This window comes from Somniosus microcephalus, chromosome 6 (assembly GCF_052327205.1).
Source record: "Somniosus microcephalus isolate GS21.2 chromosome 6, FLI_Smic_1.0, whole genome shotgun sequence".
In the NCBI taxonomy this organism is placed as follows: domain Eukaryota; kingdom Metazoa; phylum Chordata; class Chondrichthyes; order Squaliformes; family Somniosidae; genus Somniosus; species Somniosus microcephalus.
In genome coordinates this window covers 222,804,073-222,817,513 of record NC_140992.1, presented here as the reverse complement: position 1 = coordinate 222,817,513, position 13,441 = coordinate 222,804,073, and the positions used below count along the sequence as shown (strand labels likewise).

Here is a 13,441-nt window from a genome sequence, read left to right as displayed (position 1 = left end):
TTCTGTGGGTTTTCAGTGATATCAAACATAAGAGGAAGTACCAGGCCATGATCAAAACTTTCAATTTTTGAATAATAAAACATTTTATAAATAGATGCTATGAATTATTTATCCATTTTTCAGATGAGACATTAAACCAAGGCCCTATCTGCTCTCTAGGGTGGGCATGAAAGATTCCAATCACACTAGTTGAAGAGAAGGGAAGTTCTCCCAGTGTCCTGGCCAACATTTATCTGTCAACCAACATCATTAAAACAGATTAATTGGTTATTTGTCTCGTTGCTATTTGTGGGACTTTGCGGTGTGCAAATTGGTTGCCACGTTTCCCTATATTACAAAAGTGACTACACTTCAAAAGTATTTAATTGGCTGTGATGTCGAGGTTGTTGGAGATTTTTTTTAATTTAAAAAATAACTTTGTTTCTTTTTTCTCTCTTCATCCAATCTGTCTTTCCTTCTCTATTTTTCTTTCTGTATCTGATTTGACATTGAATTCACCCACTCTAACTTACACTTCCTTGTTCAGACCCTGCGCTGTTCATTTCACAATCCTTGAATCTGGTTGGTTAAGGAAATACCCAGTTGCTTGCCCTGTTCACACAGATCCCAGATGTCCTGTAGAGGGCGCCGCACCATTTCCATCTCACACTTCCAGCAACATGCAGGGCAAAATATCGTCAACATTAATTGGGCAAGGACAAGTCTAACTAACAGCAGGTGCTGTTCATTGGCCTGCCACAGCAATTTTTATGCCAATATCACCAGGTGCTCAGTTGCTGTGTTGTGTTCTCTTTTTCCTTGGCTATAAAGCCTGCCAACACTTAGGTATGGACCTTGCCAGCCCTGGGGAGGTGGCTTTGGAGGTGGGATGGCCGGGAAAATGGCAGAATTTGGGGGCGGGTGCCCAACCCGCCCCAACCTGCCTCCATGCCATCTTGCCAGGAGGCGGGTAGCCGTCCCGTGCCGGGTCCTGTCTCCTTGGAGGCAGGAAGGGATTAAAGCCACTTAACTGCCTGTTAACAGGCAGAAAATAGGCTTATCACCATTTTGCCCACACAAGTGCGGGCTTCCCAAAGGCTCCGAAACCCGCCAGGGTCACCAAGGCAAGTAGTGGGTCTGCAGGTGTCGGAGGGGTCCAAAAGTGTGCTGTGGAGGTGAGTGATGGGTGCAAGTGTGGAGAGGCGAGTATCTGAGGTAAGTGCAAAATGTTAGAAAAAGTGTACTTACTCCTGCAGGCTTCAATCGGTGGGTATGCGGAGAGTCTCGCACCTCTGAGGTAGAGATGACGTATGGCCATTGCATTCTCCAATGCAACAACCATCTCATTTCTGCAAAAGAAAGAGGTTTGATGAGGTCTTGAATCCAAGGCCTCATCAAACTACAGAGAACGTCACTGTTTGACAGCTTCACAGAGCTGTCAAACGATGACAATTCATCTGTCAAAAATTTTTGACAGATGAAACGTCATATGTTGACATTCTCTGCAACCAGCTTTCCCTTAATTGGCCTGCTAAGCCCGCTGGGCGGGCTTAACAAGGTTAGTCAAGGGAAAATAGCGTGGGTTGGCCAAAAGTCGATGGAAGCGGGACTGAAACCCAACAAGTAGGAGTCCTGCCTCCAAAGGCTCCCCATTGGCAAAATCACCCCCTTCCTATCTAGGTTTATACATGAAAAATGGCCACTCAGTCAATGACCATGGAACTGCAGCACAGCATGAGGCAGCACCTTTGGGTGGAGGTGAGAAATAGGGAGATTTTTTTTTTTTTTTAATCTGACATTTTCCTTAGTTGATTATTTTAATAATGAGGAGCCAAAAGAGTTTATTTACAGTAGTAGCACAAGGAGCACAAATGCCCAGTGTGTTGCTGCTCATGTTGGTCCTCATCACCCATCCATCTGAAAGGAAGGATATTAGCTCTGATGATGTGGAATCTGTATGGGTAGAATTGAGAAATACCAAGGGGCAGAAAACGTTATTGGTAGTGGTATATAGACCTCCAAACAGTAATGCGGAGGTTGGGGATGGCATTAAAATGGAAATTAGAGAAGCGTGCAATAAGGGCACAGCAGTCATCATGGGTGACTTTAATCTACATATAGATTGGGCTAACCAAATTAGTAACAATACTGTGGAGGAGGAATTCCTGGAGTGTTTACGGGATGGTTTCCTGGACCAATATGTCGAGGAACCAACCAGAGATCAGGCCATCTTAGACTGGGTATTATGTAATGAGAAAGGATTAATTAGCAATCTTGTATGAGGCCCCTTGGGTCGGAGTGATCATAATATGATCGAATTCTTCATTAAGATGGAGAATGAAGTAGTTGACTCAGAGACTAGGGTCCTGAATTTAAATAAAGGAAACTACAATGGTCTGAGGCGCGAGTTTCGTAGGATTGATTGAAGAATGTCACTCAAAGGGTTGATGGTGGATAGGCAATGGCAAACATTCAAAGACCGCATGGATAAACTACAGAATTTGTTCACCCAGTTTGGCATAAAAATAAAACAAAAAAGGTGACTCAACCGTGGCTAACAAGGGGAATTAGGAATAGCATAAGATCCAAGGAGAGGACATATAAATTGGCCAGAAAAAGCAGTAAACCTGAGGATTGGGAGCAGTTTAGGATTCAACAAAGGAGGACAAAGAGATTAATTAAGAAAGGGAAAATAGAATATGAGTGTAAGCTTTCAGGGAACATAAAAACTGACTGTAAAAGCTGTTATAGATATGTGAAGAGAAAAAGATTGGTGAAGTCCAGCATAGGTCCCTTGCAGTCAGAATCAGGGCAATTTATAATGGGGAACAAAGAAATGGCAGACCAATTAAATACATACTTTGGTTCTGTCTTCACAAAGGAGGACACAAATAACCTCCTAGAGATGTCGGGGAACATAGGGTCTGATGAAAAGGAGGAACTGAAAGAAATCAGTATTTGTAGGGAAATGGTGTTAGGGAAATTGACGGGATTGAAGGCCGATAAATCCCCAGGGCCTGATAATCTACATCCTAGGGTACTTAAGGAAGTGGCCCTAGAAATAGTAGATGCATTGCTGATCATCTACCAACATTCGATGGAATCTGGAACTGTACCCATGGATTGGAGGGTAGCTAATTTTACCCCACTATTCAAAAAAGGTGGTAGAGAGAAAATGGGGAATTACAGACCGGCAAGCCTGACATCGGTAGTGGGGAAAATGCTAGAGTCCATTGTAAAAGATGTAATAGCAGAGCACTTGGAAAACAGTGACAGGATCAGACAAAGTCAACCTGGATTTACAAAAGATAAATCATGCTTGACTAATCTACTGGAATTTTTTGAGGATGTAACTGGTAAAATAGTTACGGGAGAACCAGTGGATGTGGTGTATTTGGACTTTCAGAAGGCGTTCGATAAGGTCCCGCATAAGAGATTAGCATGTAAGGTTAAGGCACATGAGATTGGGGGCAAGGTATTGACTTGGATAGAGAACTGGTTGGCAGACAGGAAGCAAAGAGTTAGAATAGACGGGTCATTTTCCGAGTGGCAGGCAGTGACTAGTGGGGTACCGCAGGGATCGGTCCTTGGACCCCAGCTATTCACAATATATATTAATGATCTAGACAAGGGAACTAGATGTAATAGCTCCAAATTTGCAGATGACACAAAGCTGGGTGGGCGGCGTGCTGTGAGGAGGATGCCGAGAAACTACAGGATGATTTGGACAGGTTGGGTGATTGGGCAGAAGCATGGCAGATGCAATATAGCGTGGATAAATGTGAGGTTATCCACTTTGGTGGCAAAAACAGGAAGGCAGATTATTATCTGAATGGCAATAGAATGGGAGAAGGGGAAGTGCAATGAGACCTGGGTGTCCTTGTGCACCAGTCGCTGAAGATAAGCATGCAGGTGCAGCAGGCGGTTAGGAAGGCAAATGGTATGTTGGCCTTCGTAGCGAGAGGGTTTGAGTACAGGAACAAGAATGTCTTGCTGTAGTTGTACAGGGCCTTGGTGAGACCACACCTTGAGTATTGTGTGCAGTTTTGGTCGCCCTATTTGAGGAAGAATGTTCTTGCCATGGAAGGAGTTCAGCGAAGATTCACCAGGCTGATACCTGGGATGGCAGGAATGACATATGAGGAGAGATTGGGTCGATTGGGCTTGTACTCGCTGGAGTTTAGAAGAATGAGAGGGGATCTCATTGAAACTTATAAAATTCTGACAGGACTGGACAGACTAGATGCAGGAAGGATGTTCCTGATGGTCAGGGAGTCCAGAACCAGGGGTCACAGTCTAAGGATAAGGGGTAGGCCATTTAGGACAGAAATGAGGAGGAATTTCTTCACCCAGAGTGGTGAACCTGTGGAATTCTCTACCACAGAAGGCAGTAGAGGCCAATACATTAAATATATTCAAGAAGGAGTTGGATATATTTGTTAAGGCTAAAGGGATCAAGGGGTATGGGGAGAAAGCAGGGACCGGGTAATGAATTTGGATGATCAGCCAGGATCGCATTGAATGGCGGAGCAGGCTCGAGGGCCGAATGGCCTACTCCTGCTCCTATCTTTTATGTTTCTATGAAAGGTAGTACAGGTTGTGACTCATCACTTATGTCATGATAGATCAAATAATTGTGAGGAAAATCAGGAGTCACAACAGGAGGAAACTGATGGAAAAGACCATTGCAGCAGCAGGTCAGTTAACAAAAGCAGTGAATCATCTGAATTTGTATTATAAGTTCAATTTTGTCATTATTCCTGTGCATTAATTTATATTAACCTGCAAATTACTGTCAGCATGAAACTTAACTTAACATTAAGCCCACCTGAGTCAGAAGGTTGTGGGTTCCAACCCCACTCCAGGAACTTGAATACATCGAGCGTACTGCACAGCAACAGGCCATTCTGCCCAACTGGTCTATGCCAGCGCTTATCCTCCACACGAGCCTCCTCCTACTCTACTTCATTTAATCCTATCAGCATATCCTTTTATTCCTTTCTCCCTCGTGTGCTTATCTAGCTTTCCCTTAAATGCATCTATGCTATTAGCTCCAACTACTCCTTGTGGTAGCGCGTTCCACATTCTTACCACTCTTAGGGTGAAGAAGCTTCTCCTGAATTTGCTATTGGATTGATTAGTGACGATCTCATATTTATGACCTCTAGTTTTGGACTCCCCACAAGTGGAAACGTTTTCTCTACAGTACTGATGGGAGTGTTGCATTGTCTGAGGTACCATCTTTCAGATGGAACGTTAAACCAGCCTGTTCGTGTGTATGTAAAAGATGCCAAGGCACTAATCAAAGAACAGCAGAGAAATTCTCCAGTGTCCTGGTCAATATTTAACCCTTCGTCAATGTCACCAAAAACAGATTAACTTGTCATTCGCATCGCTGTTTGTGGGACCTTGTTGTATGCAAAATTGGCTCCTGCATTTTTTAAAATTTGTTTATGGGATGTGGGCGTTGCTAGGACATATGTGATGGGCAATAAGAAACAAAAGCATAGTTTATCGCAATGTAGACATACTATCCAATCCACCAGCAAAGATTCATGCAGGTCAATGCCTGCCTCCCTGGAAGCTTCTAAAAGTCTGTGCCACCCTTACTTGAAATTACTAAATATATAGATGAAGAAAAAATATTAGAAGCAGCCCACATAGATTTCAGAAATGAAGATCATGATTGACAAGCATGATAGATTCTTTTGAGGTGAGAACAGATATGATGGATGGGGGAAATACAGTGGGTGTGGTGTACATTTCAGAAAGCCTTTGACAAGGTACCACCCTTGAGACTATTGGAGAAGAAGATTAAGGGTTATGGAATTAAGGGAAGGGTAGCAAAGTTAATTAAAAACCAGCTAGCAGGGAGGAAATAGTAAGAGTTAAGGGCAGTTTCTCAGAATGGTTGAAAGTGGTAATGATGTCCCACAGGGTTCTGTTCCAGGACCACTTCTGTTCGCGGTGTGCATCAATGATTTGGGTATAGGGCTAGAGGAAGTGGTGCCCAAATTTGCAGATAAACTTAAATAGGGGGCACAGTAAATAATTCTGAGGACCAAAGGAAGCTGCAAAGTGATATTGATAATATAGTGGAATGGGCAAAAAAAAAGAGATGGAGTTCAATGTTGGTAAATGTAAGGTGGTACATTTTGTTAAAATAAATGTGATAATTATACTTTGGGTGATATGAAAGAGCAGAAGGATTTGGGGGTTCATGTTCACAAGACATTAAAAACAGCAGCTCAAATGGATAATTAAAAAAGCTAATGGAATACTGGGTTTTATGACAAGAGGTATAGCATACAAAAGTCACAATGTAATGGTGAATCTGTATATAAACCTTAGTAATACTATTGTTGGAGGATTGTGTAGTTTTGGGTTCAACTGCAACACTATTGGAAATGTGGAGGCAAGAGTGACAGCACAGATTTACGAGGATGTTGCCTGGTATGAGATAATACAAGTACAAAGAAAGACTTAAAAAATTGAGATTATTTTCAGAAGTGATTTGATGGAGGTGTTTAAAATTATGAAGGGATGGGACAGAGTAGGCAGAAACAGACTGTGTCCAGTATTTGAGGGGTCTAGAATAAGGGGAAATTGATGCAAGATTAAATGTTAGTGATTTAGAACAGACCATATAAGAAGTTTTTACACAGAGTTTGTGAGGCTATGGAATGCACTACTGGAATTAGTGATTGAACCAGAGACCATGTCAACATTTAAGAATTGGTTAGATAAGTGGTTGAGGGAAAGGAGAAATGAAGGTTATCCTATGCAGCCACAGCTCATGCACCAATCACAGACAGCAGAGGATCCCAGATATAATGGCCTGTATTTTCCGATCGCAGGCCTCCCTTGCCTGAGGGCTCCCGGGATGCACACGTTTCTGCTCCTGGGCCTCTCCAAACTTGAAGTGCGCAGGGCCCACATATCCCAGGGGTGCATGTAGTTTGCAGCGTCCCTGGGATCACATGGGCCATGTGAAGCCAATCACAGAAGGGAATCTCCCTTCATACATTTGACAGGAAGATCTGTCAAATATATGAATGGATATCGATGAAAAAAAATAGTAAAACTTTTGAATGTAAAAAACCCCACATTTTTTAAATGACTTGAAACTACAATAATTTAAGTATTTTAAACAAAATTTTAATTTTTTGAAAAAAATTAAAGTTTTTTTACAGGGTTAAAAATAAACTTACCTTTTTAAAAGTATTTTAAAATGATAAATCAGTGAAAAAAATTTTAAACTTTTTTTCAACTCTTATCCTGGTAAAAGCAGGCCTGCTTTTACCAGGCGTAAGAATTGTAAGGGTTTTCTGCGGGCAGAGGGTTTCCAAAAAGCGGAACTAACTGCCCGCAGAGGTCTTTCTCCAGGGCAGCCGGAGGATCTGTCAAGACCATTCTTGACAGATCGGAAATGCCGGTTTTCAGCGCATGCACTGTGTATGCCTGAAACCAGCATTTCCGATGTCCCTACGGGTGGGTACACAACGCGTACCCACCCGTAGGGTTCAGAATATCTGGGCAAATAAAACTCTTGCTACAACCAGATTTTATCAAACATATCATTGGTCTCTTGAAGCAGCACTTCACATGTCAGGATCAATCAGGGGTAACCTTACAATACAATTCTTGGGTTTCCAAAGTAATTATTGTCCACTGCATACTTCATAACCGTTCTGAAGAGAAGCCTTAGCATGCAGGTTGATGGCTTTTAATCCTATTATCATGCTCAGTCAATGAGGAATTAGCAACAGTACCAGCTATGCAGCAAATTAAGCACCTTTTACTAAATCAAGTTGCTGTGGCGTACCGATCACAGAAAGGACACAATCCGCTTTCCGGTCCGTAGACTATAAATCAGGCGTCATGCCTTTAAGAAGGATCACACCTTTAAGAAACTCGATCTGCAACATAGGTAAGCCCAGAGCGGGGGAGGAGCAGTCGAAGCTGTGCACTGATGAAAGGCAGTCGTACTGTGTAGCCTGGCAACCGCTGGCCTTTTTCAGCCGCCAACTGCGCCCCCCAGAGGCCAAATACAGCGCCTTTGACCGCGAGCTCCTCGCACTGTACCTGGCAGTCCACCATTTTAGATTTCTTCTGGAGGGCCGCCCCTTCACCGCGTTTGTCGACCACAAACCCGACATTCGCGATGGCGAAATCTGCGGACCCGTGGTCAACCAGGCAACAACGCCAGCTCGCTGCGGTGTCCAAATTCACCACGGACATCCGGCATGTCTCCGGTCGAGACAACTTGGTGGCCGACTGCCTATCCCGCCCCGCCGTCCACCTGACAGTGGACTATGCTCAACTGGCAGCGGAGCAACGCACCGACCCCGATCTGCTCTCCGCGCCCACAACCCTCCCAGGGCTGCGACTGACTGACGTCGCCTGCAGCCCGTCCGCCGTCACAGTCAAATGCGACACCTCCTTGGCGCAACCCCGCCCCGTAGTCCCGGCGTCCTGGCAAAAACGGGTGTTCGACATCGTCCACGGCCTCTCACACCCTGGCACCCGCGCATCCATTAGACTGGTGGCCAACCGATTTGTCTGGCGCGGCCTGCGCAAAGATGTGCGCGTCTGGTCCAGATCCTGCATAGCTTGCCAGCGTGCCAAAATCCACCAGCACGTCAAAGCCCCACTCGAGGAGTTCACCGTGCCAGAAAGAAGGTACGACCACGTCCACATCGACCTCGTCAGCCCCCTGCCGCCATCACAAGGTCACACGCACCTGCTGACAATCGTGGACCGTACCACGCGCTGGCCCCAGGCCATTCCACTGACGTCCACCACTGCCGACATTGCGAGGGCGTTCATCGGTACCTGGGTCGCTCGGTTCGGCATCCCCTCCGACATGACGGCGGATAGAGGCCCGCAGTTCACCTCTGATCTGTGGGCCGCCATCGCCCGAAACCTCGGGGTGGCCGTTCACCACACCACGGCTTACCACCCCCAAGCCAACGGACTGTGCGAGCGATTCCACAGGTCCATGAAGGCGTCCCTCCGCGCCAGCCTCGAGGATGAGGCTTGGATCGACCGCCTCCTGTGGGTGCTACTTGGCCTACGCTCCGCGGTCAAGGAAGACCTGCAAGCCTCGGCGGCGGAACTCGTGTACGGCCAGCCGCTGCGCGTACCCGGAGAGTTCCTGCCCACCGCCACGACCCCCTGGTCGGCTGACCCGCAACGCCGCGCTTTCACCAACCGAGCACAACAGTTTGCTCCGGTACCCACCGGCCAGCACGGCGAACCAGCAACCCGCGTACCACCTAGCCTGCACATGGCCAAATTTGTTTTCGTGCGCCATGACGCCCACCGAGGACCTCTACGGCCCCCATACGACGGACCCTACAAGGTACTCCAGACGGGGAACAAGTTCTTCCTCCTCAAAGTGGGCGGCAGAACTGACAAGGTGTCGGTCGACCGGCTCAAGCTGGCGCACCTAGAGCCAGACAAACCCGTTCAAGTGGGCCAACCCCCACCGCGGGGCAGACCGCCTAAGAGCCGGACGCGTCCGACTGCCCCGCTCCCGACACCAACTGCCAAGAGCCGTTCTGGCCGTGCCAACAAGCCGCCACGCCGGTTCGTACACTCCCTACTAGTGGATTCTGGGGGGGGGGGGGGGGGGGGGAAGCTGTGTGGCGTACCGATCACAGAAAGGACACAATCCACTTTCCGGTCCGTAGGCTATAAATCAGGCGTCATACCTTTAAGGAGGATCACACCTTTAAGAAACTCGATGTACAACATAGTTAAGCCCAGAGTGGGGGAGGAGCAGTTGAAGCTGTGCACTGATGAAAGGCAGTCATACTTTGTGTAGTCTCCGACTCCATTTTGTGTTCAGCATGCAGCCTCAACAATTAAACCTTTTCTGTTGAACCTCTCAGAGTTCAGTATTTTTTGCTAGGAGTACGTAGACTCCTACATTGCCTTCTAACAAGTGCCAGAAGGGCACCATTTCTTAAAGGGGCAAAACTACCTTGTCCTATGCATTCATGCTCAATTTTTCAAATACCATCTGTTGCTAACCTATCTACAAATATAATGCAATAAAACAACCTGTAAAGGCTGGAATCTGAAACAAAAACAGAGAATGCTGGATATTCACAGCAGGTCAGCCAGTAGTTGTAGCGAAAAGACAAGTCGATGATTTGGTCAGGGTGCTTTCCCTGCCGGAAATGCTGATCTGTCTTTTCTCTCCACAGATGCTGGCTGACTTTCCTCTATATGTCCGATACGAGCTTTCTCTCTTACACATATAAAGCACCAGAAACTGGATGGCAGGGAAGCGAGCAGCCTCCAAATGATTATGGGACGTTGTGGTGTGGGACTGATCGCAGGGCATCCCTCACCCCCCATGTGACCTGAATGCTTTATGAAATACAAACAGCCTTGGGTATTGAAGTAATGAGTCTGCATGGGTTAAAAGATGGGAAGTGGAGAGTGCTCGGTGTGCTTTCTTACCCTGTTCCGCCTTTACGCAGAGCATTTGAACTCCCGCAACAGAGTTGATGGCACCAGTTCAGAAAGGGTGCAGCCTTTCCGGCCATGAAATTGCCTTCGGCATCTACACTGAAGAGGGAAGTTGGTAACAAGTTGAGAAGCACAACGCAGCCGCCGAGGTTTTTGCTGTCAAGTTAGTACAACTTGGTGACGGGCGTACATCATCTAGAAAGGTAAAATCCCACACTCTCCAGCCTCTTACTGAAGGTATTTGTGGAGTTCCAAATCTTGTGACAATATTGCTGGAACGTGTGATTGGCCAAGAGCCCTGGAAACCCCGGTATCTCAATTACCTGCTCTTGCTCGTCGTGACAAGTTGTCACATGCTCTCATCAAAACTTCCTGCTTGCTAGATAGGGTATTTTTAAAAATGTACTTGGAAACATCCATTTGTAAATATAGCCATTGGCGAGTAGAGGCTTTTATTTATTTGATGCTGGGTTCGTATTGGACAAATGAAATAAAAGCGATTGCGTGCTGTGCTGTATGTAATTCACCCGTGTGTGTATTGTGCGGATTCCACAGCCTCAGAACAATTGTTCGATTTAAGCTTGTGCGTTTGCAGTTGTTTGAAAGCGGTAATTTCTGACTTTGTGACAGTTGAACCTTCCCGGAGCTCTGACGCCAAGGGTATAGAGGAGGGTATACAAAGTATAATCACGTTTTATTTTTAAAGGCAAAATTATGCCCACTTTTTGACAGCATGTAATCAAAACGATATTGAGTTTACACACTTTATTTTTACGAACAATGACAGACAGGTAAAGACCATCTGGTCCGTCCAGTCTCTCACACTTGCGATACCTTGTGTATCACATCATATACACTCCACTCCACCCGAAACCATGTGATCTCCTGGGAGGCACCAAAAAAACATTAAAAACCCAGGCCAATTTGGGGGAAATAATCTGGGAAATTCCTCTCCGACCCATCTAGGTGATTGAAAATAGTCCAGGAAATCACTCTGGCCCTGAATTCTCTGCAGTACCTACCTTCTGTAAGAGGTGATCTCCAACCCAGACAGAAACAAATCCTGCTCTTCCTTGAAGGAATTCAGTGAGTCTGCGTCCACCACAGGAGTCGGCAGTTTGTTCCAGAGGTCCACTATTCTCTGTGGGGAAAAAAACACCTCCTGACATTTGAAGGCTAGGAAAAGAATGTGTTAGGCATATACCTCATCAATATATCTTCCACATACATATATGTAGTACTTAAATATTTGCATGACAATTTTTTTCTTTCATAAATTTCATTATCATTAATGTGGGCTGATAAATTCCATCTGACTATCAAATGGATAATCCTCTGTGGTTTCTGGCCTATAATTTGTAATACACAGCTAAAAATGTGGCCACTGTGGCCTAGTGGTAGCACTCTTGCCTCTGAGTCAGTTGTTGTGGGTTCAAGCTGACACTTAAGTGCAGTACTGAGGGAGTTGGAAGTGCCGTCTTTCGGATGAGACATTAAACCGAGGCCCCGTCTGTGCTCTCTGGTGGATGTAAAAGATTCCATGACACTATTTGAAGAAGAGAGAGGGCGTTCTCCTGGTGTCTGGTCAATATTTATCCCTCAACCAACACCTTAAAAAAAAAGGCTTGGTCATTTATCTCATTGCTGTTTATGGGACCTTGTTATACGCAAATTAGCTGCTGCATTTCCTACATTATAACAGTGACTACACTTCAAAGTATTTCATTGGCTGTAATATGCTTTGTGATGTCCTAAGGTCGTGAAGTGCGCTATATAAATGCAAGTCTTTTATAAATTGACTTATCCCCAACCTTTGCCCAAAACTGGTATCTGATTAATAGTTTAGGTGCATCTCATCTAGGATTCTATCAGCTTTCCTTGGATTTAAAGGCTCTCGGTTAATCTTTCTTTCAGATAAAGCTATATTACATTGCTCAGTCAGCTCATTGATCCACTTTTAATTTTGATCATTGCATATTAATGAAGGTGCGTGCAGAATAATTATAATCTGAAAGTTAATGAGAAATGACGATAGGTACAGCACTCTTCATGTCAAATGAAATAAACCTCAAGTTGTGTACCTTGAGTGGAACAATCTCTTTTTTTTATGGAATCCAAAGAAGAACATCAGATCAAAAGCACAAGACAGCAATTTAAGCAAGGTAAAGGCATTCTGGGTGGCCATTTCTTTTGTCAATAGTTAGGGTCTGTGGTAGTTATTGAGATGGGGAGCTATTTTTTATAGTATGCTATTATATTATCAGTGATTTATTTTTGAGACCAAAGCCTTGAAATTACTATTGGTAATAATAGTGGTTGAATACTTAATGCCTGCATATAGCATTCTTTTGTCTGCTATTTTAATATAGGTGTTAACCCACTTGTGACAGAGGAATATCATACTAATGTCACCAACAGTAATTTCAAAATATATTGTGTGTGTGTGTATATATATATATATGAAAATGTATCAAGTAAAGTGTCAAAAATCAAGATTATTTGGGTGACATGAAAGAAAAGAAAGACTTGCATTTATATAGTGCCTTTCACGACCACCGATCATCTCAAAGCACTTTACAGTTAAAGAAGTACTTTTTTAAAAGTTTTTTTTAAAGTGGAGTCGCTGTTGTAATGTGGGAAATGCGTCAAGTAATTTGTGCACAACAAGCTCCCACAAACAGCAATGTGATAATGACCAGATAATCTGCTTTTGTGATGTTGATTGAGGGATAAATATTTGCCAGGACACTGGGGATAACTCCCCTGCTCTTCTTCAAAATAGTGCCACAGGATCTTTTACGTCCACTTGAGAGAGCAGACGGGGCCTTGCTTTAACGCCTCATCCGAAAGACGGCACCTCCGACATTGCAGCACTCCCTCAGCACTGCACTGGAGTGTCAGCCCAGATTTTTGTGCTCAAGTCTCTGTGTAGGACTGTGAACCCACAACCTTCTAACTCAGAGACGAGAGTGCTACCCAC

General features: G+C 44.9%; 2 protein-coding genes across 5 annotated transcripts in view; one reads left to right on the top strand and one right to left on the bottom strand.

Annotated features, from left to right (window-relative positions):
* snx20 (sorting nexin 20) overlaps positions 1 to 11,609 on the bottom strand; it is a 40,690-nt gene extending 29,081 nt beyond the window's left edge. Inside the window, exon 1 of one of the 2 annotated variants that reach the window (XM_085991456.1) lies at positions 11,484 to 11,609. The gene's annotated coding sequence lies outside the window, so the exon portion shown is untranslated. Of the gene's footprint in view, positions 1 to 10,452; positions 10,543 to 11,483 lie in introns of those variants that run through there. The other variant, XM_085991458.1, reaches the window with a different exon arrangement.
* nod2 (nucleotide-binding oligomerization domain containing 2) overlaps positions 10,559 to 13,441 on the top strand; it is a 42,432-nt gene continuing 39,549 nt past the window's right edge. For all 3 annotated transcript variants that reach the window (XM_085991451.1, XM_085991453.1, XM_085991455.1), the window contains exon 1: positions 10,559 to 10,664. The gene's annotated coding sequence lies outside the window, so the exon portion shown is untranslated. The remainder of the gene's footprint in view (positions 10,665 to 13,441) is intronic.